The sequence below is a fragment of the Microcaecilia unicolor genome, chromosome 5 (genome assembly GCF_901765095.1).
Source record: "Microcaecilia unicolor chromosome 5, aMicUni1.1, whole genome shotgun sequence".
In the NCBI taxonomy this organism is placed as follows: domain Eukaryota; kingdom Metazoa; phylum Chordata; class Amphibia; order Gymnophiona; family Siphonopidae; genus Microcaecilia; species Microcaecilia unicolor.
Window position 1 is genome coordinate 176,071,399 of NC_044035.1, and position 27,896 is coordinate 176,099,294.

The 27,896-nt window shown below is 44.0% G+C and overlaps 1 protein-coding gene across 5 annotated transcripts in view; it reads right to left on the reverse strand.

Annotated features, from left to right (window-relative positions):
• Window positions 1-27,896, reverse strand: part of IL34 (interleukin 34) — a 144,940-nt gene that overhangs the window by 107,333 nt on the left and 9,711 nt on the right. Inside the window, exon 1 of one of the 5 annotated variants that reach the window (XM_030203602.1) lies at window positions 8,857-8,875. The exons of the other annotated variants lie outside the window; for them this stretch is intronic. The gene's annotated coding sequence lies outside the window, so the exon portion shown is untranslated. Of the gene's footprint in view, window positions 1-8,856; window positions 8,876-27,896 lie in introns of those variants that run through there. 5 annotated transcript variants of the gene reach the window in all.

Below are 27,896 nucleotides of genomic sequence, written 5' to 3' on the forward strand. Positions count from 1 at the left end.
AAAACCCGTAGAAAGACTGTTAAGTCACAGTGTAGTGTGTGAAAAGCAATAGACCAAGGTTGGGTAGTTTCAACCAAGTGGAAAATAAAGGGTCAAGATAGAATGTAGTGGGGTTCATTTTGGTAAGGAATGTAGTTAGAGAATGCAGGTATTTTTATTTTATTTTTGTTACATTTGTACCCCGTGCTTTCCCACTCATGGCAGGCTCAATGCGGTGGGCAATGGAGGGTTAAGTGACTTGCCCAGAGTCACAAGGAGCTGCCTGTGCCAGGAATCAAACTCAGTTCCTCAGGACCAAAGTCCACCACCCTAACCACTAGGCCACTCCAATGTCCAGAGAGAGCTCAGGGGTCCTTTTACTAAGGTGCCCTAAAAAATGACCTGCGGTAGTGTAGGCGCAGGTTTTGGGAGCGCGCAGGTCCATTTTTCAGCGTGCCTGTAAAAAAGGCCCTTTTAAAATTTTTGCCGAAAACGGATGTGCAGCAAAATCAAAATTGGTGCACATCCATTTTGGGACTGAGACCATACTGCCAGCCATTGACCTAGCGGTAAAGTCTCACGCGGTAATAACCTACGCGCATCAAATGTCACTTGGTGCGCCCAATATGCATGTCCAAAAATAGATTTCAGACACGCGTTATCGGATGCACGCCAAAAATGCAATTATCGCAAAAACCACGCGTTAGCCGGATGGGTAACTCCATTTTGGCGTATGTTGGGCATGCATAGACGCTTATGTAGCTTAGTAAAAGGGCCCCTAAGTATTTTAAATGGAGGGGAAGATGCTGTATAATCTGCTGAGACAGGAGAGAAAGAACTTTGTAGTGCCTGAACTTTAGAGCAAAAGTACTGAGCTAAAGTGTCTAGTGAGGGAGGATCATTGATAGTGGTTGAGGAATGAGCTCTATTGAGCATACAGAACATGGAAAATAACTGATCAGATCTGAGAAATAAGTCCTTTTTGCCTTCTTCACCTCAGTGATGTAAAATTGTTGATTTGAATGACAAACTTAATACGCTTCTTCTTTTTCCACAAATGTTCAGCTCACTGAACCTGGCATTTCAATAGTTGCAGGCCTTGATGGAACCATATCCAGGTGATGAACAATTAGCTTATTAGGCTCATTTTCGAAAGAGAAGGACGCCCATCTTTCGACACAAATCGGAAGATGGGCATCCTTCTCATAGAGTCACCCAAATCGGCATAATCGAAAGCCGATTTTGGGCGTCCCCAACAGCTTTCCGTCACTGGGATGACCAAAGTTCACAGGGGCGTGTCGGAGGCGTAGCGAAGGCGGGACTTGGGCGTGCCTAACACATGGGCGTCCTCGACCCATAATGGAAAAAAAAGGGCATCCCTGACGAGCACTTGGACGACTTTACCTGGTCCTGTTGTTCTTACGACCAAGCCACAAAAAGCTGCTCGAGTTGACCAGATGACCACCGGAGAGAATCGGGGATCACCTCCCCTTACTCCCCCAGTGGTCACTAACCCCCTCCCACCCTCAAAAAACAACTTTCAAAATCTTTTGTGCCAGCCTCTATGCCAGCCTCAAATGTCATACTCAGGTCCATCACAGCAGTATGCAGGTCCCTGGAGCAGTTTTAGTGGGTGCAGTGCACTTCAGGCAGGCAGACACAGGCCAATCCCCCCCTACCTGTTACACTTGTGATGGTAAATGTGAGCCCTTCAAAACCCACCACAAACCCACTGTACCCACATCTAGGTGCCCCCCTTCACCCGTAAGGGCTATGGTAGTGGTGTACAGTTGTGGGTAGTGGGTTTGGGGGGGCTCAGCACACAAGGTAAGGGAGCTATGTACCTGGGAGCAATTTATGAAGTCCACTGCAGTGTCCCCTAGGGTGCCCGGTTGGTGTCCTGGCATGTGAGGGGGACCAGTGCACTACGAATGCTGGCTCCTCCCACGACCAAAGGGCTTGCATTTGGTTGTTTCTGAGATAGGCGTCCTTGGTTTCCATTAATGCCGAAAATCAGAAACAACCAAGTTTAGGGACGACCATCTCTAAGGACGACCTAAATGTCAAGATTTGGGCGTCCCCGACTGTATTATCGAAACGAAAGATGGAAGTCCATCTTGTTTCGATAATACGGGTTTCCCCACCCCTCCACCGGGACATTTTGCGAGGACGTCCTCAGCAAAACTTGGGCGTCCCTTTTGATTATGCCCCTCCACATGTCCCTGAAGGTAAAAGTGCTGAAATATGTTGGGCTTGGCTTTGATTTGAACATTGACTGGACTATTATGAGTTTTATGTGCTCACTTCCCATCAGGCTGGTGTATTGTATTGTACATTATTATAAGTTTTATAAAATAAAAGTTTTTTGATCATTGCTAACCTGATATTCCTCCCCCTTTTTTTTTTTTTTACCGATACATACGTTGGCAGTGTCTGGAGCCATCACAGTTCCCATGGCTGTTCCCTTTATTTGTTGATAGAAATTAAATTTAAAATGATTTTTAGTTAAAGCTAACCTGAATAATTCAAGAATAAAATCTGTAAGCAATCTAAAGCTGGTTCTCTTATTAAGAACAGACCTAATTACTTCCGAAGCTGCTTCTTGCAGAATATTTTAAAATGAATCGAATGTGACTAACAAAAAAATCCGTTAGGTCTGTCTGAATTCCTTCTAGTAACTGAATCATGTGAGAAGAGTTTCATATAAGAAGGCATTTCCGGGACAAAAGATCTTACAAAAACATTTGTAAACTGACTTAATGGTTCTAAAAGAGACTCTGTAGCTGACATAACAGGTAAGGGAGGATTCTCTAAAGATTTATGGATTTTAGGAAGGACATAAATAGTTGGAATGACAGGGTCAACTTGTTCCAAAAAATCTTCTTGTTCCCCTATCAGTATTTACTAGGGAATTCTACAAATGGTGCCTAAAGTTAGGCGCTAATTTCACACCCAATTTTCAGCAAGGAAATGCATTCTAAGAGATGCAGTTGGTGCATCAAGTGACACGTGTAATGTATAATATTCTATAAACTAAGGAGCCCTTTTACAAAGCGTTGCTAAAAAGTGGCCTGCACTACTTTTAGCTGATTTTTTTTCCCATGTGCTCAGGCCACCTCTTAGTGCATCGCCAAAAAGCTGAATTTCTATTTTCGGCAACAATGACAGGTTCCAAGTCCAAAATTAGCACCTGGCCATTTACAAGCCCTTAATACCTATTTACTTGGCGGTAAGGGCTCACACACTAACCCTGTGGTAATCGGGCAGCATGCGGCAATGTGGCCACACTACCAGTTACCATAAGGAACGCCCCCCCCCCCCCGGTAGAAAATAGAAAATTATTTTCTACCATGGGAAACTGAATGCGCCAACTTTGGAACTACTACCGGGTTCCTGCTCTACCCTGGCGGTAGGGCCAATTTGGCGCACACTACTCGTGTGGTAACCCTACTACGCCTTTGTAAAAGGGCCCCTAAGTTAGTAACTGGGAAATACTCTTATGGCCTGCCCATGCTCCACCCACATGTATGCCCTCCTTGCAGTTAGGCGCTATGGAGGAGATTCTATATATGGTGCATTGAAAATCTGCGCAGAAATCATTTTTGCCTACGTGTATTCTATAAGATTTAGGTGCGGTATATAGAATACACTTAGTTGATATCCCAGTGCCTAAAACTATGCACATCCATTTATACCACAAAAACGTGGCATAAATCCTTGTGCATAAATTTACGTGGACTGGGCTATATTTTATAACAGCAAGCGTAAATTTGGGAATGCCCATTTCCTCACCCATAGCCATGCCCATTTTAAACTGCTCACTTTAGAATTTAGGCACAATTTGTTACAGAATACTGTTCGCAGGTCCCCCTTCCACTCTTCGGTCCAGGTTGACCCTGCTTAGCTGATATGCTTCAATGCTGGCCTTCCTCCCTCGCAGCACCGGTTAATTCCAGTTCTCTGCCCCTCCAGCCACAGCTTCCGTGAGCGACTGTTCAATTAGCTCACCATTCAGTGATAACCCCAACAAATGGACAGAAACTCCAACAGTCTTATAATAAAGGGTTCACGTTTATTCACATCCATTCAGTTGTAGTAACTTGAGCAGCACAATAAACTGTATCATCATAAACTCTTTGACAATTTCCACGTTCACAATGCCAGACAGAGCTTTTCCCGTCAGTTTGCTGAACATAGTCCAATGTTCTCTAACACCATCTTTCTCTTCTTCCTAGTTGGTCACTAATCAGCCTGTTAATCATCAGTTCCTTACAACACACAGTATTTAGCTTCTAGCACCCTTAACCTTTTGAATTGCTTGCTGCCACAGGTTTCTTCCCAGCTGCATCAATTCTGTCTTTCCTATCCCAGACAGTTGAGGAAATACCTTGGCCAAGAAACCCCTCACCTTAGCACCAGCAGTCTGTGTAAATGCAGCCACCTCCATACTATCCTCCTCACTCTCCTCTATATCCTCCCTTTTATCCCATTCCATCTCTTCTATCTCCTCACGGGGCTCCTCCAGCTGTTCCTCATCACCCTGATTAGAATCTATCTCCCAATCCTGCTCCTCCCCCTCCACTTCCTGTGAGTCCTGTATTGGGTCAGATGCATTGTGGGAATCATGGTTCCTAAGCTTATCCCTTATTCTAGTCTAATCAGTCTCTTGGCCACTAGAGGGCGCATTTGCCAATGTCTTTTAATCTCCCTCCGGGGCTGCTCTCGCTTTCCTTGAGGCTGTCTTCTCTGTAACTCCTTACAATACGCTTAGCGAGTTATGTGCGTAAATTCTAATTATTGCCAATTAGTCTCATTAGTGCTTAAGTGCTGTTAACAATGCTTATTGGCTTGTTAAGTCAATTAAGTTATCCATCAATTTTGGTGCAGATCTCAATGTGCACTATACAGAATCCGGGGTAAATAGTACTTAAGTGCTACCTTATAGAATAGCACATGTCTAATTACAGAATTGCCTTGATGTTTTTTTCTTTGTGAATATATTTACACCTTTTTTCACAAATATACATTTGCACTTAATTCTAATCACAATGCCCAGTTTTTATAAAGAAAACTGCCATCAGCATGTCATATTTTTAAAAATCTGTCATTCAAGGAATTTATACATGTTTGATACTACCTTAACTGTATTTCCAAAACATTGTAACATAGTAGATGTCGACAGATAAAGACGTGTACAGTCCATCCAGTCTGCCCAACAAATAAACTCATTACATAAGGTATGATGTGATACTTCATATGTATACCTGACCTTGATTTGCCCTTGCCATTTTCAGGGCACAGACCATAGAAGTCTGATTGGCACTGTCCTTGTTCTAAATTTCTGAACTTGTCAGAGCCTCTGAAAAGCTCTACTGCAGCCCATTCAAATCTATTCAGCCACATTCAGGGCACAGACCATGGAAGTCTTGCTCAGCACTGGCTTTGCTTTCCAATTAGCGATGTTGCTACCTAATCTCCGATAAGCTTCTCTGGATCCATTCCTTCCAAACAGAATTCCTATGTATATATCGTACATATACGGCCCAGGGAAGTAATATTAAAAGGGACTAGAGAAAAAAATCAGAACTTAAATCATCCCAGTGGGCAGAGAAAGTGTGTCTATGAAGACACATATGCTATGTCTTCAGGGTCCTGCATATGAAATGATGAGCATTTCTGAGAATGCTATCCCTGGAAGTTCTAGATCTTAGTTTTCTACTTAGAAACCTACATTTAGCCTCCTGAACCTTCCTCCTGCATCTTGCTATGTCACTGGTACCCATACTTACCACAACAGCCAGCTCCTCCCCAGCACACTCTTCAATTCTCTATCTAGGTGATCTACCAGGCCTGCTATTTTTGCAGAAAGCAGGCAAATTGCAAAGAGATCCTCACAGCTGCCAGTCACCCAAGCTATCTACATTTTATACATCTAGAACAGTAAAAAGATAACTTGGCTGCTACAGATTAATTTTTAAACACTCTTACCAGATGATCACACACTTACCTTTACAATTATATATTTCACCAATAACAAGAGTAAAGACCCTCAGAAAACAAAAGAATCATTGAATGAAAGAAAAGAGGAAAGAAAAAATATAATTCAGAGTAAAAGATTTATTTTTAACAAAGGCATTATATATTGGTTTTCTGCATGTCCCTGATGTAGGCATTTCAGAAATGTGGCCGTGTCAGGTTTTGATCTTGATGAATAAAGCTTTTGGCAGTCCTACTACAGTTGCTTCATCTTTGGTTTCACTTCCTGGTGTCTTCGACTAGGAGCCAGATGCACTAACTCCACGGAAAGAGCCCTTCCCCTTACTGATCCCTTAGCGAATTGGTAAAAAACGGGCATGCATGAAGGAAATCGCATGCAAATAAGCTGCTCGCTGTTAGCTCATTTGCACACGATTTCCTTCCTAAGGAGGGGAAGCCAGTCGGCCAGCTGCGCATGCGCAGAGCAGCCGAGCGTTATACTTGCTGCTCTGCACATGCCAAAGACGGCCTCATACACGTCCTTCACTCAAAAAAAAAAAAAGGACGTCCCTGACGAGCACTTGACATTTGTTTCTTCAGATTTGTGATGGGCATCCTTCTCTTGGATGTGTTTTTCTTACGTGCCCGAAATGACCACGCCGGAGAGAATCGGGGATCGGGACGTGCGAGGACGTCCAAATCAAAACTATTTGGACGTCCCTTTCAATTATGCCCCTCCAGGTCTCTCTCAGCCAATCACAGAGCGTTTAGCTGTCAGCTATACACGCTGTAATTGGCTGAGAGAGACCTGGAGGGGCACAATCGAAAGGGACATCTAATAGTTTTGATTTGGGCATCCTTGCACGTCCCGATCCCCGATTCTCGGCGGTGGTAATTTTGGGCACGCAAGAAAAACACGTCCAAGAGAATGACGCCCATCACAAAATCTGAAGGGAAAAACGTCCAAGTGCTCGTCAGGGATGTCCTTTTTTTTTTTTTGAGTGAAGGACGTCCAAGTGTTAGGCACTTGAAAGGACGTCCCTGACGAACAACTGGATGTTTTTTTTTCTTCCGATTTTTGCGGTGCATGTGGTCGGAAAATGGCTATGCATCTGCCTTGCATGCGCTCATTATAATAACCTGTAGATCATTTGCATTCCGTTTTCGTTAGCTGCTACTGTGACAGGAAAATGGCTCAGAGAACCCTTTTGTGCATGTCTTGTTTTACTACTTGCTCGCTAGACTGGCTAGAACTGGTTTAAAAACCACATTGCTGGCTCGTTAAGTTTAGTGCATCTGGCCCTAGGTTTGATTGGGCTCTGCATGTACTTGAGCCATCTGGTGCAGGAGGTTCAGGAAGTCTCACAAGACTTGAAACCCCAAGACTTCCCCAACTTTCATCACCATGCAGCTCAAGCACATGCAATCACTGTGCAGGGGGAGAGAAGCAGTTTAGGACAGCAAGAGGTAACAACAGAGAGTGACAGAAGGCTGGAGAGGGGTCACAAGAGAGACTAGGGGGAAGGCTGGAGAGGGGCATGAGAGAGATAGATACAGGGGTATGAAAGAGGGAGACAAACTGAGTGAAAGCTGTTAGGCGAGGTATGCCAGAGAGGACAAACACAGAGAATGGGTGAAGGCTGTGGGGGGGGGGGGGTGCATGAGAAAGACAGACAGGCTGGGTGAAAGGTGTGGAGGGAGGGGTTACGAGAGAGAGAGAGAGAGAAAGAGAAAGAGAGAGACAGACAGACAGACTAGGTGAAAGCGAAACAGGCTGGGTAAAGGGAGTATGAGAGAGAAACTGATGGGGACCCAAGCTATGGTGATAGACAAAACAATTGCCTCTTTGTTTCACCTATCCAGTGGGTGATAGCTGTCAGCATGTTTTGGGAAGGGAGACTATTAACTCCACTTCCCCTCTACCACATAGGTCCCTCTTTCCCTGCAGCCCCCTCCTCTCACTCCAGCACACCTCTCCTTCTTGAAAGTTTAGCACACCTCCCCATTCCCTGCAGCCCCTCTCCTCCCATTAGTCCAGCACACCTCTGTCTTTTCCAAATCCAGCATTGCTCACTACCTTCCTTCCTCCAGGTCCAGGATTGCTGCCGCTTCCTTCTCCTTCCCCCGCCACCACTACAGTGCTTGTAGCTTACAGTTTTGGGCTGTTCATGATTCACACAGACACTCCAGGGCCTTCCCTCTGCCGCATCCAGCCCTCTCTGATGCAGCTTTCTGTTGCAAGGGCCGGACGCGGCAGAGAGAAGTCCCCGCAGTGCCTGTGTGAATTGCGGACAGCCTGAAAATGTAAGCTGCAAGCACTGAAGCGGCAGCGGAGGAAGGAGAAGGAAGTAGCAGATTCCAGGCCTGCGGGAGGGGAAAGTAGGGAGCGATGCTGGATTGTGGTTGGCGGGAGGGAGGTCAGGATTTGCTGTGGCACCCCTGAGTTCGCTGTGGCACAGCAGGGTGCCGCACTGCACAGTTTGGGAACCACTGCTGCAAATATTACACCAGACCTTAAAACACCAATACACCACCTAGGTGACGATGCTCAAAGCCACGCACAGATGAGCCCACAACCAACAGCAACGCAAAAAAATTGCGCCACAAAGCTTGAATCAAATCATATTTATATTTTATGCACGGTTAACTTGGCTATTACGTGAAAAACTTGTGGATAACGGGGGGACGGACATGCCTGATATATGTGAACAAAGGTTTTGCAGTAAGCACAGCGCTTGTCAAAAATGGAAGAGTAAACACACATCATCGCTTGTTCTTCAGTATCTAAATGAGCTTCACAAATATTATTAGCACATAGAATTTTTACAAGGCTCATAGTAAAACACAGAAGAACAGGAATGAATGTGTGCTTTTACTTTCGGTTTTCCTCAGACACGGCACATGTTTGTTACTTCCCGTCTGTATTTAAAACCTGCAGGAGTCTCCTTCTGCCTGTAAAAGAAGAAAAAACTGGCAGTGCAATGTGAAAAATTAACAAGAAATCTTCTCCTCTAAACCTACGCTGCCCCTGACCTAGCAAAAACTATTTGGCATTACAGGCCATCTGTTCATTGCGAAGGAATACATCCATTTTAATACATTTAAATACAATTTGTGGCCAACTGTACCATGCAAATTAATACTCATTCTTGAGCCCTCTGAGCAAACTGTGCATGCATACCCAGCATTAATTAGTTTCCATGATATCATGATTTTGATATTATGTATGTTAAGTTGTTAAGTTGTTCGCCACCTAGAATCTGGCAGACAGTGTGAATTATAAATACTGTAAATAAATAAACTGCACTCTTACATTCGTAGTAGCTCTGAACATCAACAGAACAGACAAGACAGCTACAGGATTTCCATACCGAACTTACAAGCCAGAAGAATGCCGAACCTTGGTCACATGTGCAAAACACAGACCCTCAACAAATATGAAACAAAGGACCACACTATGAAGGCAAAAAACAAACAAACAAACAAATGAACTGGAAACCTCATGAAGTCAGACTCTGCATATACAGCAATACATGTTCCAATTAATAATACAGAATAAAATACTTTCTCCCACATTTATCGTCTGATCATTGTATTTTTCCATTCGCTTTGATCTGTGTCTCTTTTCTACCTTTCTCTGTTTTTTTCCTCTTTCCAGAGTCTTTTACCATTTAACATTTCTTCTCTCTCCATGTCTACCATCCATCTTCCCTCTGCGTTCCTCATCTGTCCTGTCCAGTATCTCCTCTTTGTGTCCCTGTCCCCATCCTGACCCACAAGTTCAGTATCTGCCCTCTGTTCTTATTCACCCCTAATATTCAGCATTTGCCCTCTCAGTGTCCCTGTCCTTCTTCTGAGTACAGCATCTCCCCTGTGTCCCTATCCCACCCCTTTTTCAGCACTGTCCCTCTGTGTCCCTATTTCCCCCTTTTCCAACATTGTCCCTCTGCGTCTCTGTCACTATACTACCTCCATGGCCAGCATCCCTTTGTGTCTCTGACCCCCCCCCCCCCCCCCCCCCCCCTCTGTTCCTTTCATCCCGCACAATCCACCCCGGAGAAAGCATCTCTCCCTCTATCCCCTGTCCCTCCTTCCACCACTGGTCTGGCTTCTCTCCTTCCCTCCGTAGGTCCAGTGTCTCTCCCCCTCTCCCTCCCTGAGCTGGCTCACTCTCTCTTTTCCCCCTCAAGCCCCCCCCCCCCCCCCAAGTCCAGCATCTCTCTTCCTTTCTGCCCCTCCTCCAGTCTGATTTCTCTTTCCCCTCCCAACCTACCTTTCCTGTCTTACAATTCCTTATTTTCCAACACGGGTTCTCCGTTTGGTTAATAATCACCGTTTAATTTTTCCAAGTCCCAAATTTGCATATTTAGAGTAAACTAGGCGTTGTGCATTTTTTTTTCTTTCCGCAGCATTAAAAGTTTTATGTCCAAACTCAAGACTTGGCTTTTTATGCAGGCTTTTGGAGAAATGTAGAGTTTACCTGCCTCCCCTCCCTCTTTTTTTGTTCCCCTTCCTTTTATATGATGTTTTTATTTCCCCACCCCCAATCCCTTTCTCCACCTGTTTTCCCTTTGTCTTTCTTAGTGTGATTGACTTTATTCCTATTAAGAGGGAGTTCCTTTCCTTTTTCCTGAATTTTTTGTAGTATGCATACCACTCTGCCCTATATAGTTAGTTAGAATGGTATATCAAGCACAAATAAACAATAATGTATAAACTATAAATGAACTATTGATCCAGTATCTTTCAATCTTCCCCTCCCCAACCAGCAGATCTAGCATCTCTCTCTCTCTAACCCTCCCCCTGGCGAGTCCAACATCAATTGGGTCACTGTCCCTCTTCATCCCCCCGGCAGATAAAGCATTTTTTTCTCTCTCTCCCTTCCCTTTCCCATTGGATCCAGTGATTCTCCTTCTCCATCTCCCCCTTCCCTACCAGTGAGCTCAGCATCTCTTGAGTCCCTCTCCCTCCCGTTCCCCAGAGGATCCAGCCATTCTCCTTCTCCATTTGGGCCTAGTGCAATGGGTTGAGGGTGTGATTTATATTTCAACATTTTTATTGATGAATGACAAACATTAACTACATCCAATATCTGGCATTAACATACATGCCACCAGCAGATCATCAAAATAGAAATGCAATGACAAAGGCCAACATCAATCTTTTTGACAATTTCTCCCCTCCTCCCTAACCCACCCTCCGTCCCCTTCTGCTTTATGTTCCAACATCTTTGGTGACAATTCAATAAGAATATATCTGCTTATCTGGGTATACACAAATCTAAGCTAACCATATATTCTTGAACACAAACTAAGCTGGTCCATCAGTCGTCTTTACGTTAATCCCCCTTCCTCTCCATTTATAGTTAACTATTTTATATGATTCACTTGATCAAAAAGAAACAAAAGGAGAAATACACCCAAAGTGAAGACATGGCAAGATGACAATTTCACCCTGGTTATTCTCTCATGAACATTGAGTATAATCAACATTCCTATATAACGCCTCCCCTCTAATCTTGCATTAACCCTCTTTACCTTCTGGGTTGAGGGTGTGATTTATTGGGCAGGACACAAATTAGACCTAGTTATTACAGATAATAACTTAATTAATCAGATGTTTGTTAAAATGTATATTTTCTTGGACCAATCATTCAATGGTCTTATTTAAAATTTCTATAAAGAAGTACACTATGAATGCTCCTGACAAATTTGTTTATAGGACAAGGAAACTGAATAATGTTGATCTTTCAATAATCTCTCCTTTCCTTGAAATTTTTCCTTCAACCTTTCATCAATGCTTGATGAACAAGCAAATCTTTTGAATGAGATCTTAGGCAAAGAATTGGACTGTACTGCTCCTTCACAAGTTATACAAATAAATAACAAGTTTAAGCCATGGTACCATCCTGAACTTAAAATTCACCAAGCAACAATTTAGAACAGCTGAATGAAGGTGGGATAAAATGTAATGCATTTATACTGATCCTCTGAATGCAGTATGAATGGTCAGGTCTCTGCTATATTTTATGGACTTCCTTTCTGTTTGTTATATTTTAGTTTTGTAAACTGCCTAGATAACTTGAGATAACTTGAGAGATATGGCAGTATAGAAAGTTTGTATTACATGATAAAACAATCTTCCCCCCCCCCCCCAAATGAGTTCAACCTCTCTTGAGTCCCTCTCCTTCCCCCCCTAGGGTGCATCTAGTATCTCCCCCTCCTTCTGATCTATCCAGCATCTCTCCTGCTGCCTACCTCTCCCAGGTCCATTCATTGTCTCTCCCACTGACTCCATCCCTCTCCAGATCCATCCAGCATCTCTCCCACTGCCTCCCTCTCTTCCCTGGGTCCATCCAGCTTCTCCCCCAGCTCCTGAAAATATGCTTGCCAGACTTTCGGTAGCCACAGCGATAGAGAAAGGCAGCTTCTGGCCAGATTCAGGGCCTTCCCTCAGCAGCTCCCGCCTGCAGAGAAAAAGGAACTTGCATCAAAGGAGACAGATCACAGTCGAGGTAAGGCCCCAGATCCAGCCAGAAGCCGCCTGTCTCAATCGCTGTGTCTATCGAATGTCTGGCAAGTATATTTTCAGGAACCGGGGAAGAAGTTGCATGGACCCTGGAGAAGGAGGGAGGCAGCGAGAGAGAAGCTGGATAGGCCCAGTGAAGGAAGGAGAGGGAGAAATGCTGGCACCTCTGGGCTATGGCCCTCTGGGCTATGGCATCAGGGAGGCACCCCACATTTCCTGTTCCTGGGGCAGACCACTCCCACCCCCCGCCCTTGGTTTGCCACTGCCTGGTGATCTCAAGTAAAATAGATTTCATGCTGCTTACCCCAGGAATAAGCACTGTATTTTCCAAAGTCCACCTTAATAATGGTTTGTTTTTAGGAGTTTTCTTTTAGGAACTTGTCCTAAAATCCTGCTATGCTAACTGCTTTTAACACATTGTCTGGCAAGAAATTCCCAACCTTAATTACACATTGAGTTTCTCTGATTTTTTCTAAATGTAATTTAGTAACTCCATTGCATACTCCATAGTCGATTTGGAAAAAACAAACAAATAATTCACATAAGTATATAAGAACACAATCATTATCATACTAGGACAGACCAAAGGCCCATCAAGTCTAGTATCCTATTTCTAACAGAGACCAACCCAAATAACAAGTACCTGGCAAGATCCCAAAAGAGTAATGCAGATTTTAAGCAATTTTTCCCTAGAAAAAGTAGTGGAGTTTCCTACGACCAACTTAATAACGGTTTATGGACTTTTAGGAACTTGTCCAAACTTTTCTTTATACCTTTCTATGATAACCAATTTTACCAAATTCTCTGGTAACGAATTCCAAAGCCTAATTACACATTGAGGGCCTCTTTTATCAAACCACGCTAGCAGTCCCTGGAGCAGCAATGCCGGCAAAGCCCATTCACTTTGAATGGGCTTCATTGGCAATGCAACACAGCATGATAAAAGAGGCCCTGAGTGATGAAATATTTTCTCAGCTGTATTTTAAATGTACTACTTAGTAGCGTCATTGTTTACCCGCTTGTCCTTGTATTTTGGAAACAGTAAACAAGCAATTCACATCTACCTATTCAACTCCACTCAAGATTTTATAGATCTCTATCATATCTCTCCTCAGCTGTTTCTTCTCCAAGCTGAAAAGCCATAGCCTCTTTAGCCTTTCCTCATAGGAAAGTGTCCCATCCACTTTATCATTTTGGTCGCCCTTCTCTGCACCTTTTCTAATTCCGCTATATCTTTTTTGAGATACAGTGACCAGAATAACACACAATATTCAAGGTGCAGTTGCACCATGGAGTGATACAAAGGCATTATAATGTTATGTTTTGTTCTTATTCTAATAATTCCTAACATTCTATTTGCATCCTTAGCCACTGTTGCACACAGAGCAGAGGTTTTCAATGTATCATCAATGAAGACACCTAGACCCTTTTCCTGGGAAGCGAAACCTATTGGGGAACCTTGAATCGCATACTTACAAGTTTGGATTTCTCTTCCTTACGTGCAACACTTTTCACTTGTTCACATTAAGGGGGTAGTTGTCTATAGATCTCCTAAAGTTAGGTGCCAGGATGATGCTTGCTAAGTGTGAATTCTATATTGGCAATTGTGCTCAACTGCCGTTATAGAATACTTTACATGCCTAACTTTAGGCCTGAATACTTATGATAGCTCAATGGCTGATACAAATGCTCACACCTAAATGTAACAAAATATTTAAACACACATGAATACAAGTGTATTGCTTCTTCAGCTTATTGAGAGTGGAGTAGTCTCATATATAACACACGATAAAGATTATTTGATTTTTCACCCAATGACTGGGTGTATTATCTGTGTGTATTGTCTAATCATTGACTTAACCTCCACCACCCTTTGCTAATCTTATATATGAAAATATATTTCTGTTTATCAATATGCTATCATCTAATTTTATGCAGCACTTAGCTTGAACAAGTTGGTGCTCTTAAAACCCCGACAGGTCCCTGTTTCGTGGCTACTTTTTCAAGGGGGAGTCACCAGTTACTTGAACTGGTGACTCCCCCTTGAAAAAGTAGCCACGAAACGGGGACCTGTCGGGGTTTTAAGAGCACCAACTTGTTCAAGCTAAGTGCTGCATAAAATTAGATGATAGCATATTGATAAACAGAAATATATTTTCATATATAAGATTAGCAAAGGGTGGTGGAGGTTAAGTCAATGATTAGACAATACACACAGATAATACACCCAGTCATTGGGTGAAAAATCAAATAATCTTTATCGTGTGTTATATATGAGACTACTCCACTCTCAATAAGCTGAAGAAGCAATACACTTGTATTCATGTGTGTTTAAATATTTTGTTATATTTTGATGCTCGACAGAGCACAGGCACAATTGTTTGTCACACCTAAATGTAGGCAGTTAGGTGCATAACTACTAGTATTCTATAACCTGTGTGGATAAGTGCAAGGCACACCCCTGATCTTCCCATGCCCCTCCCAGGTCCATGTCCCCCTTGCAGTTGCACACTATGGATTTTTTAAATGCACATTTTGTAGAATACCAACTAATAGCATTTATGCTCACAACTGCTAATCAGTGCCAATTAACAGCAATGCTAGCCCATTGTTGCTCATATCAATTAACAGCTCTTTATATTACATTTTTTCACGTATAACTGCCTCTATTCTATAAAACTTGCACACACAACTTTGCGTGCTCACCATAAAACTGAGCACACAAGTTTACAGAATTATGGGATAATTGTAATCTGCCATTTGGATGCCAATCTCCCAGTCTTGTAAGGTCCTCTTGAAATTTTGCACAATTCTCTAGTGATTTAACAACTTTGAATAACCTTGTGTCATCAGCTAATTTGATTGCCTCACTTGTAAGTCCTGTTTCCAGGTCATTTATAAATATGTTAAAAAGGAACAGTCCTAGCACAGATCCCAGGGGACACCCTATTTACCTTTCTCCATTAAGAATTTTGACCATTTAAAATCTGCTGTCTGTTTTTCATCTATTAACCAGTTCTTAATCCACAATATGACACTGTCTTCTATCACATGACTTTTTAATTTCTTCAAGAGTCATTCATGAGGTAGTCAAATGCTTTCTGAAAATTTATTTATTGTGACAATTATATCCCATATTATACAACAAAATTATTATATATTGAACTTCCGTAAATTATTGAAATCAGTATTGTTTAAGAAGGCTTATTCTCCAGGTTAAACTTAACCAAAAATAACTATCACCATAAATTTCAGACCCAAGGACTATAATTACCTGTTACTATCTCTTGTCTTTTGCTGTTTAATTGTTATTTTATGTCTTTATTCTCAATTTGTATAATTGTTCTTCTTGTACTGTAGCTTGCACTACAGACTTATGTAAGCCACTTTGAGCCTGCGATCAGTGGGAAAAGGTGGGATATAAATGTAATAATAAATAAATAAAAATTGTTTCAATGTGGCTTACAATAGGGGTGTGAGGTCTCTAACAGAAAGCTAAACTAGAGATGACAGTTTGTGTTCAAGTAAGATACTGAGTACATGGGGACATGGGGAGAGCAATTATGTTCAAAGTCACGTTAGGTGATTTATTCTATAAATGAGTTATGGTAGAGGAAGGTTGATAGGAATGATAGTAGAGGTAATCATTAAATCAAACTTATTAAATTGCTATGATCACTATTGCAGAGTTGCACCAGCACTGTTACCTCTTGCACAAAATCATGTGTTCCACTAAGGACTAGATCTAACATTGCTCCCTCTCTTGTCATTTCCTGAACCAGCTGCTTGATGAAGCAGTCCTTTATTTCACCTGAGAACTTTAGTTCCCTGGCATGCCCTGATCCTACATATATATCCAGTCAATATTGAGGTAATTGAAATCACCTATTATTGTGTTATCTAATTTGTTAGCTTCCCTTATTTCTTTTTATATTTCAACATCTGTCTGTTCATTTTGGCCAGGCAGATGGTAGTATACCCCTATCTCTATTTTTCCCCTTTACACATGGAATCCATAAGGATTCCAAGGTGTATTTTATTTTCTGTAGAACTATTATTCTATTTGATTCAAGGCTTTCTTGATCATATAGCGCTACTCCTACACTAATTTGATCCATCCTATTACTGCGATATAACTTGTACCCTGGTATGACAAGGTCCCATTTGTTATTCTCCTTCCACTGGGTCTCAAAGAGGCCTATTGTATCTACCTTTTTCATCTAGTGCTATATGTTCTGACTTTCCCATCTTATTTTATAAGCTTCTTGCATTTGTATACAGACACTTCAAATAATGTTTTTTGTTCCTATTAACAACCTGCTTAGCAGATGACAGTGATAATTTGCATTCTTTCATGTCTGTCTGCTCTTTAAAAGGTACCTGGTCTACTATTGTCTTTATTGCAAACTTTCTATCAGGATGCCCCAACTTCCCTGTTTTCATGATATCCTTCAAAGATACCTTATTCCAAACAATGTGTTCTTGAGTAACTGAAACTTTCCTTCACGCTCTAGTTTCAAGGCCGGTCTTAGCAATTGTGGGGCCCTGTGCAGACCGGTTCAGTGGGGCCTCCGGCCCTTGCCTTCCCCCAACGAGCCCCACTGTTATTCTGGACGTGAGCCCTTGAGCCCAGGCCGAGGCCTAGTATAGGATTTTGGCCAAGGCCTGGGGTAGACTGAACAGGCCCTATGCACCACCCCAGCCACCAAGCCCTGCACACTCACAACAGCCAACAGACACCACCAAAAAGGATAAGATACAGCATTCAGGTGGGCCTCACGGCCGACCAGGAACCGAGTCACACTCTGGGATGGGAGAAAAAACAAGGGTTCCACACGGAACTGCAGCACACACAGTGCAGGGTAAAGTCACAAAGGAAAGGTGGAAAGGCAAAACCTCTACAGGAAAACAAAGCTGTGTCACAAGCGAACAAGAATACAGGAAGCCCCAGAAAGAAACACTCTAGGCTTAAACAACAGAGCACTCAGGGAAAAAGGAAACCAACTACAGGAATACACTCTAGGCTGAACCAATCAGCACAAGAACAAGGCTGTACCTACAGCAAACAAAAGGAAGGGGAGAACTATCTAAGGAATACACAGACTGGCCCCACAACCCCCAAGGGAAAAAGGAACTGCTAAAGGGAAAGAGCAAGGCAGAGATACTCTGCAGATGAGAAAGGAGAGAGTAAATAAACAGAGGAAGCTGCCTTGACACACACAGAGACCAGAACAGGAACGCTGCTCTTTGCACACAGGAGATAGCTACAGCAAACAACAGAGAACTAAAACAAACAAACAGGAGCAAAATAAAAGGACAATGGAAGGCAGAACAGGGAGCAGAGCAGCAGCTCAGCAGAACAAAGGGAACACCTAAGGAGAGAAAGCTAAACTCAAGGCAACAGATACCCCAGACAGCACAACGTTAGAGCAGGAGAAGCAAACCAGTTGGGGGAAGTGAGGCAATCAGGCTCATGCTGGGAATACCCAGCACACACACACAGAGAAACAGCAAGCATGAGGAGAAAGGCTAAACTCCCAAGTGAACACAAGCGCCAAAACACAGGCTGGCTTCAGCAAAGCAATCAACGCCAAATCAATGATTGCAGGGGAAAGGCAGGCTTAAATGGATCAAGCTTCTGACGTCTGCTGGCTCAGCCCCTGACAAGCCAATCAAGAGTGAGTCCCAAACCTTCCCCTGCCTATTCAGCAGAATCGTAACACTCACCTCCCATTAACAATATGGTTCTTTAAAATTATTTTTTTTAATTTTGTATTTATGAAATTTCAAATAAAGACAAAATCAAGCAAAACATGTACAAAAAAACTGATTCAAATAAGCAAAATGCTATCATAGGAACCCTTAAGTATTAAGCAATGAAAATAACCAGAAATTATTCAGTTCAAATCCACTACCATTAGGAGTTCTAATTCTCATAATATAGAGGAGAATAAAGAAAAAATATTAATTAACTACGAAAAGATCCAGATATGTGGGCAGAATACTTTCAAATTCCCCCATTAATGTAATTCACAAATCCAGGCAACACTGGTGATCCCCTAGTAGGCAAAAAAAAGATGTCAAGTGCATAGGTTCCAAAAAAGACATATTTCTTTGCCACTGCCAATTTCTCACTAAACTGCCCACCCAATCCCCAGGTTTCTGCTTTTCCATTAAACAACCCAGTTCTTGCTCAACCACCCCAAAATATGTATCATTCCATTTCCTTCCCTTAACTCAGTGCTCTAGCATGTGCCGTCTGCTTTTCTTACTCGCTCTCTGACCCAGAACAGTTTTTCTGTCTTCTTTGTGTGAACATTTTACCTCTGTAGGACATCTGCAGTGATTTCCCCTGTTTATACTGGGAGCTAAGACTGATGCATGCATTCACAGCTGTCGCAGGGCCCTGCAGCATAGCCACAATTTCTTGGTGTACATATTCAAAGCTGTATCACAATAATCTTCTCTTTCATCTTTTTTCTCTATTTCTCTCTTGTTCTTCATTCCTAGTTAACAGTGTAAGCTCATTTCCTCTTCTGTCACCCTCTCCCTTTTTTTCACCTCCCACATTCATACCCTCCCCAGCAGTGGCGTAGCCAGAAGGCAATTTTTGGGTGGGCCAACAGGTTGGATGGGTGGGCACTAGAGTTGCCAACTTTTTTGAAAAAGAAAAAAACAGCAAACCTGATGCACCCATGCTCTGTCCTTACCCCACTCCCCATAACTTCAATGAGGGTTGCAGTGCAGGCTTCAGTGGCTGCAGGCCAATTGAGAGCTAAGGGAAGTACAATAGACTGCACTATTCAGCCCCACTGAGCCATGGTCCTCCAACACATATATGGTATTGAAGCCAAACACATTCTGCATCCAGAGAACCTCCTGGCCGTCCACCAACAATGGATACAGAGCACAGCAAGGACAATTCACCATAAAACTCATCATATAAAGACATTTTGTTTTCTAGTGTAATCTCAATTACAGACATATTATAAATTAACTTTAAAAAATCTATAAAACAAAAGTCACTCAGAACCTAGAGCAAATCTACCATGCCAACACTAACTTCCAAAAACAAAGATCCTACCTATGAAAAAGAAGTGCCTTAAATATTATAGTAGGGCCCTAAAATACAAATACATTTATCAGGAAAGCTGAACAAGCCAAATTACTACAGAATGCTACATTGAAACTTCATGCTAACAGAATACCTCAGTCACACACACAAGACACAAATGCCAAATACAGAATAAGTGACCACAAACTCTAGAAATATAAATTAAACGGAAACCCCATGAAACTAGACCTTGCATGTAGTACACCACCAGAGAAACAAGAAAGAAAGGCACTTGCTCCTGTGCAAAATATAAAGATGGCACATGCCAGGGATGGTGTTAGGGGATGCAACTAGGGCAATTGTGCTTGGTTCCTTGGCCAGAGAAAGCCTGCATGCTGGAAGCTGAAGGAGCAGCCTGGTAATGGACTTTGGGGTCCTTTCCTAGATTTCTGTCCTGGACCCCAGCCATGTTTACCATCAACTTTGGCAAGATGTACATTCCAAATCCAACATATCATATTCACAACATTGAAAATAAAATATTTTTTTATACCTTTTTGTTGTCTGGTCATTTTTTCTCAAATCATATTGGTCCCAGTCTCTGGTTTCTGCTTCCCTCTGTCTTCTCTTAACTCACTTGCCAGGGTCTCCTATTTGACATTTCTTCTTTCTTCATGTCCATCATCCATCTCTCATCTCTGTTTTCCTATATTTCCTTGTTCAGTATCTCCCCTGTGTTCATATCCCCTCATCCATCATCATTCCTCTGTGCACCTATGCACCCCATGCCCAGCATATCCCTTCTGCATTCCTATTCTCTCCCTTGTCTGGTATCTCCCCCCTCCCCCCCCCGTGTCCATATACCCCCCTCTCCAGTGTCCAGCATTTTATCTCTATTCTATATCCCCCCCCTTGGTCAGGCATTACCCCTCTGTGCCCATGTGCCATCCCCATACAGCATCTCACATTTGTGTCCCTGTCCCCATGCTCCCACCTAATGCCCATCATCTCCCTTCTGTATCTGTATACTTCCCTAGGTCCCCTTTCTCCCTCCTCCACACCAATGTGTCCCTCTCCTCGCTGATCCCACCCCCAACCAGCTTCTCTTCCTCTCTTTCCTTCCCCTTAGGCATCTGGCTCTTTCTCCCTGCATCTCTCTCCCTTCCCTCTGCATATCATCATCTGCATATCCAGCACCTCTCCTTCAGCCCCCCCCCCCCACACACACACGTCCAGCATCTCTCCCTTTCATCCAGCCCCCCTACATGTTCAGCACCTCTTTCCCTTTCATCCAACTCCCATACATGTCCAGCACCTCTCCCCTTCACTTCAACCCTCTGCATATCCAGCACTTCTCCCCTTTCCCTCCACCCCCCTGCATATCCAGCACCTCTCCCCTTCCTTCCTTCCACCCCCCCTATATATCCAAAACCTCTCCCTTCCCTCCAACCTCCCCTCGGCAAATCCAAAACCTCTCCCCTTCCTTCCAACCTCCCCTCTGCAAATCCCAAAACCTCTCTCTCTCCTTCCTGCCAACCTCCCCTCTACAAATCCAAAACCTCTTCCCTTCCCTCCAACCTCCCCTCTGCAAATCCCAAAACTTCTCTCCCTTCCCTCCAACCTCCCCTCTGCAAATCAAAAACCTCTCTCCCTTCCCTCCAACCTCCCTTCTGCAAATCCCAAAACCTCTCTCCCTTCCCTCCAACCTCCCCTCTGCAAATTCCCAAAACCTCTCCCCTTCCTTCCAACCTCCCCTCTGCAAATCAAAAACCTCTTCCCTTCCCTCCAACCTCCCCTCTGCAAATTCCCAAAACCTTTCCCCTTCCTTCCAACCTCCCCTCTGCAAATCAAAAACCTCTTCCCTTCCCTCCAACCTCCCTTCTGCAAATCCCAAAACCTCTCTCCCTTCCCTCCAACCTCCCCTCTGCAAATCCCAAAATCTCTCTCCCTTCCCTCCAACCCTTGCAAGTCCAGCACCCTTCTGTTCCCTCCCCTCCCTGCCTCCCCTTACTGGGCCAGCACGCAGCACCCCACTGACTTCCTCACCCTCTCCCACCCCTGCTGCAGCGCTTCATTTAATGTTGTTGTCGGCGCTGTTGTTACAGTTTCCCACCCCCGCGGCGGCGCTTTACACTTTACCCGACGGCAACCCTACAGATGCAGCGCTGACGTCCGACGTCCTGCTCCGGGGCCTTCCGCGTCCCGCCTCCGTAACAGGAAGTTACATCAGTGTGGAAGGCCCCGGAGCAGGACGTCGGACGTCAGCGCTGCATCTGTAGCGTTGCCGTTGGGTAAAGTGTAAAGCGCCGCCGCGGGGGGTAGGAAACTAACAGCAGCGCCGACAACATTAAATGAAGCGCTGCGGCAGGGGTGGGAGACGGTCACGGCAAGGATCTGCTTCTGGGCGGGCCTGAGGCTAAACTGGGTGGGCCTGGGCCCATCCAGGCCCACCCGTAGCTACGCCCCTGCTCCCCAGCCCTCCCATTGTACCCGTCTCTCTCTCTCTCTCTCTCTCTCTCTCTCTCTTTCCTTTCCCAGCCTGTTCTCACTGTCTTTCCCTCACTCCCTCTCCCAAGCCCTCATCTACTTTTTTCTGACTCTCATTCCCTCACCAGCCCAAGCTCTTTCCCTTCCTGATATCTAAGCTATTTGCTCTTTCTGTTCCTCCCACCCAGCTTACTATCTCCATTTTCATGTTTCCCCTGCCTTTCCATGATCTCATTTCTTTATACTGCTTCCCAGGCCCCCTGTCCCTCTGATCCTTTACACCACTTTCCACCCATCTCTCCATCCTTCCCCCTTTGTTATTCTCTCCCACTCATTACAGCTTCACCCCTCCCCTGCAGGGCCGCCGAGAGACTCAGCCAGGCCTAGGCCCCCCCCCCCCCCAATCGCTACCACTATCGCCTCCCTCTCCTGCTCTCAGGCCACCGGTGCCACAGTCCCCAGTCTCCAAACCAGCCCCGTCGACAGCCCCCCTCCATCCACCACCGGGTCACCTGCATTCAAATCGGCAACACCTCACCTCCATGTGAAAGCGGCAGATCACCTCCCTTCGGGCCCTCTCTCACTGTGTCCCGCCCTTGTCTGATGTAACTTCCTGTTTCCGCGAGGGTAGGGCACAATGAGGGAGGGCCCGAAGGGAGGTGATCTCCCGCTTTAACACAGAGGTGAGGCGCTGCCGATTTGAATGCAGGGTGCCCAGTGGCGGACGGAGGGGGGTTGTCGATGGAGCTGAGGACAGGCAGGTGAGACTAGGGACTGCAGCACTGGTGGCCTGGGAGCAGGAGGAGAGAGACCCCGGCGCTGGGCCCCCCTTGGAGGCCCGGGCCCAGGGAATTTTGTCCCCCCTGCCCCTCCTCTCGGCGGCCCTGCTCCCCTCCAGCCCCAGCATCAAAACACTTCTCCCCTTCCTTACATCAGCCAGTCAGTCCCCTTGTCTCATCTCTAGCATCGAACCTTCTCCCACCTTATCATCTACCTTGTGTGTCTCTCTCTCCTTCTGCTTCCCCAAATCCAGCATTCCCCTCTATCTCTCTATCCTCCTCCTCTCTTGTCCATGCTCCCCCTCCCCCCCCCCCAAAATGGTCTGGCACCTTTCCCCTCTCTCCCTACCCCCCCCCCCCCAAAATGATCTTGCATTTTCCCCTCCACCCCAAAATGGTCCACCATTTCTGCCTCTCTCTGTTTCCTATCCTGCACCTCTCCCTATGTCTCCCTCCTCTTATCAAGCATATCATCTCACCTCTTTCTTCTTTTCACCCCCCCCCCCCCCCATAATGGTCCAATGAGTACATTTTCACTCCTCCTCCTCCCTCCCATGAGATCCAGAATCTCCCCTTCTTGACACCTCTCTGTGACCTGCACGCTCTCCTCAAACCTTGCTTTTGTGGTTCTTATTTTTTGCAGCAACTACGTTGGTACATTGTAAACTACTACTACTACAAATCATTTCTATAGCGCTACCAGTCGTACGCAGCGTTTCACAATTGAACATGAAGAAGAGAAAGTTCCTGCTCAAGAGAGCTTACAATCTAATTCAGGATAGACAGACAGGACAAATAAGGGATAAGGGTAGGACAGACAGATAGGACACATAGGGATAAGGGACTATTGAAGAGAGGAAGACAAGATAAAGGTTACGAACAAGTGAAAAGTTAGGAGTCAAAAGCAACATCAAACAGGTGGGCCTTTAGCCTGGATTTGAAGGCGGCCAGAGATGGAGCTTGACATAGCGGCTAGGGAAGTCTATTCCAGGCATAAGGTGCGGCAAGATAAAAGGAACAGAGTCTGGAGTTAGCGATGGAGGAGAAGGGTGCAGTTAGGAGAGATTTACCTAGTGAACAGAGTTCCTGGGAAGGAGTGTAGGGAGAGATGAGGGTGGAGAGGTAGTGAGGGGCTGCAGAGTGAATGCACTTATAGGTCAATAAGAGGTTAAAAGAGTAAGGCACTGTAAAGCCTCGCATTTGAGCACCAGAAGTCACTGCCGGTTCTGCTTCCCTGAAGCATGCTTCCTGTTGCATATGGGAGGGACCCAGAAGCAATTTCCTGCCATTCAAATGCGAGGCTCCACAGTACCAGACCATTTAGTTAGTTCTGGGGTTTTCCCTGAACTGGAATATATGCTGTACAAATTCTGCGATGATTCAAAAGAAGCAAATCAAATCACCCTACTCCTCATTTACAGTCCTCCAGGAGCTTGGTCCAAGGCAGAACCTCAACTTGTAGAGATTACTTCCTCTGCCATGTCCCAATTTTCTAGGATTACCTTCCTGGGAGACTTAAACCTACACTTGGAAAATGATGCGGACACCAATGTCCACAATTTCAAATCATTCCTGAAGGACTGCAAACCAACTACATTCTCCAAGGGTGCAACTCGTGAAAAAGGCCATACGTTAGACTTCATGACTTCCTATCCTAATAGCTTGATCAGCTCATTCAAATGGAAGCCAGTACCATGGTCTGACCCACTTCTAACTGGATTTCACCAAGCTTAACCAGGAACAAGTCCTCCAAACTCATCTCCACCAGAGGTAAAATCAACGAGGTCACTTTCTGGTCTGAGCTAACAGATTCCCTCACTACCTCATCTCCTACACATGGTTCTATCAAATCCCGCTAGGATACCAAGGTGAAAGCCATACTAGACAAAATTTCTCCATTTATCACTAAAAAGGTCAAGACGTCCAGAAATTGACCATGGTTTACAGAATAACTATCCATCCTAAAAAGGGAATGTTGATACCTTGGAAAGCAACGGAGAAAGAACAAAGATACTATTGATAAATCCAAATGGAAGTCAGCCTTCTGACGCTACAAAAAGAAGGTAGCCGATTCCAAACGTCAGTACTAATATAGCAGACTAATAGGTCAAGATGATTTTGACAAAAACTTTTCTTCTTAGTTAAAACAACTAGCTTCCACTAATGACGATGAACATTCATAGAAAACAAGTCCCACCACCCAAGACTTAGCTGATCATTTCACCAATAAGATTGTCCAAATTAGGTCTGAACTACCTAAAGCTACTCCAACAGAGAAAAATAGTCCAACCCGTAGTTCAGCCTCAATCGCCGGAGATCCTACAATCCAAGGACTCAAAACTGGGAATCTTTTCAACCACTAATAGTTGAGAATGTAAGATCACTGCTGTTGAAATGCTCCCGAGCCAACTGCTCCCTGGAACAATGCCTAAAATACCTACTCAAATCCATCCCTATGGAAGCAGTAAACTGGTTACTCGATGATCTCAATGAGCTGTTAAAAACTGGTTCTTTTCCTCCTGATATGAGAAAAATTGTTCTCACTCCACTGTTGAAGGAATCTGGGCTAGATGTAACATTGCCTGCAAACTACCACTCAGTGGCAAGCATTCCCGTTTTTACTAAAGTATTAGAAACCTACATCAGTAAACAATTCTATATCTGGAAAAATGTTCTCTATTACACTGGTCACAATTTGGCTTCAGATGGTCACATAGTACGGAAACATTGCTGCTAGTTCTAACTACATATATCAAACACCACCTACACCAAGGCGACCAAGTAATTCTTCCCCAATTTGATATATCAGCGGCGTTCAATACGGTTGACAACACATTGCTACTCGAATGCCTGGACCTGATAGGAATAACAAGGACTGTGATCAAATGGGCAGTGAATTTCTTTTGAAATCGAAGCTATTCTGTCAAGCAAAATAACCAGCTTTCCTAACTGCGGGGTCCTGCAGGGATCTCCCCTCTCACCTATCCTGTTCAATCGCTTTATGTCATCCCTTGCCTCAATACACCTGGGTCTTAATGAACTATTATTATCCTACGCGGATGACATCCTGCTTCTCTTACCAGTGACAGCATCAAACAAAGATACAACTCAGTCTGTAGCAAATGGCATGACTGCTGTTAGCACCTGGGCTCTGACCAATAAACTGAAATTGAATGTGCAAAAAATCCAAGGTCCTGTGGTTCCAAAATCAGGGAGTTGTGGTCCCATCATCAATATCTTTGTCCAATGGTCAAAGCTTTACAATTGAGTCTGAAACTAGAATACTAAGGGTCTTACTTGATTCTTCACTCACTTTCTCTTCCCATATTAACCAGCTATGGAAGAAAAAACTAATCAAAATGAGACAGCTACATCTAGCCAGATCATTCTTCAACCAAAAAACACTGCATTACTAGTCCAAATGTCAGTCATACATCACTTGGATTATTGCAACGTTCTATTTCTTGGTATTAAGTGTCAATATCAGAAAAAAAACTGCAAATCATACAGAATATAGCTCCTAGACTAATAGTGTTTCAACTCATCTTAACAAACTGCACTGGCTTCCTATAGCAAAGAGACTCAGGTTCAAAGATGCTTGTTTAGTTTTTCAAATCTTACAGGGTTTCACCTCTGAACTGCTGACTAAGACCACTTTGCCACATTTAGTCCAGTCTAACAGATTGAAAGAACAACTGATGCTAGCATCACCGTTTCAAAAGACAATTGTAAATCTGAAGATTTTCAGTTCTCTATTCCCTGTACTTGGAGTTAAAATATGGAACTCTACCTTTTGCCACCAGAACAGAAAACAGCTGCCTTAGCTTCAGGAAGAGGCTATAAACCTCTTTCCAAACACTACTTCATAACAATCCACTGACTTCTACCTCCCAGTATCATCCATTATCCTTTCGTATAATGTTTTTGGTCTCATGTATTATGCCAACGGTCTCTAATTGTTCTCATGCCTCACACTAGCATTATCGGCGTCTGTCTCACCTAGAATGTAAATCGCACTGAACCCTGGAAAGGGGATATTAGCAGTATACAAGAATTGATCTGATTTTTCAACATACTGATGTTGTTGCTGCACAAACTATGAAAGATCCACAAAAGGGAGGTTTGAGGGGAAGGTCACAGAGGGGAATCAAGAATGGGATATCAAGACATTGTGAAGGGGGGAGAGAAAAGATATGGTCCTTAGCCATGCCGACTACTCTAACGGAATTTATGCCGGATGCAAAGAAAATCTTATAAAGAAGCTTCAGACTGCTCAAAATACGGCAGCCAGACTTGTATTTGGACGACCGCGATTTGATAGGGCCAAACCCCTTCGTGAAAAATTACATTGGCTACCAATCAGAGAACGTATTACTTTTAAAATTTGTACCCTGGTCCATAAAATTATATACGGCGATGTCCCAGGATAAATGTCTGGCCTCATAGACCTACCAACCAGAAACTCAATCAGATCATCACGCTCTTATTTAAATCTCCGTCACCCTAGTTGCAAAGGACTCAAATATAAATCAGTTCGTGGATCCAGCTTCTCATATATAAGTACACAACTCTGGAATGCACTCCCAAAGGCCGTGAAAACTACATATGACCACCTCAACTTCTGGAAATCACTAAAGACTGTTCGAAAAGGCATATCCTAATGATCCAACTTAATCACCTGAATCCAGCGACTCAAGTAAACCCAGGCTTGTTTTGAACTTAGTGAACTTTACATAACTTCACTCTCTATGTTTCCTAATGTGTCTGTGCATATCTATTTCATTTGTAATACATTGCTCTATATTTGTTTATTGACCGGAGGAGGCTTTCGCCCCCGGCGCTATGTAAGCCACATTGAGCCTGCAAACAGGTGGGGAAATGTGGGGTACAAATGTAACAAATAAATAAATAAATAAATAAATATGCAGGTCTGCAGTGGGATATGCTGGGGCAGCGGAGCCCCTGGGAGTGTGAGGTCCTATGCAGCCACCCCTGTCTCCCCTGCCTAAGACCAGCCCTGTCTAGTTTTAAAGTTTTATCTCCTTTTTAAATGTTGGGCTGCACCCTAACCAGGCTGGAACTAAGCTACTGGC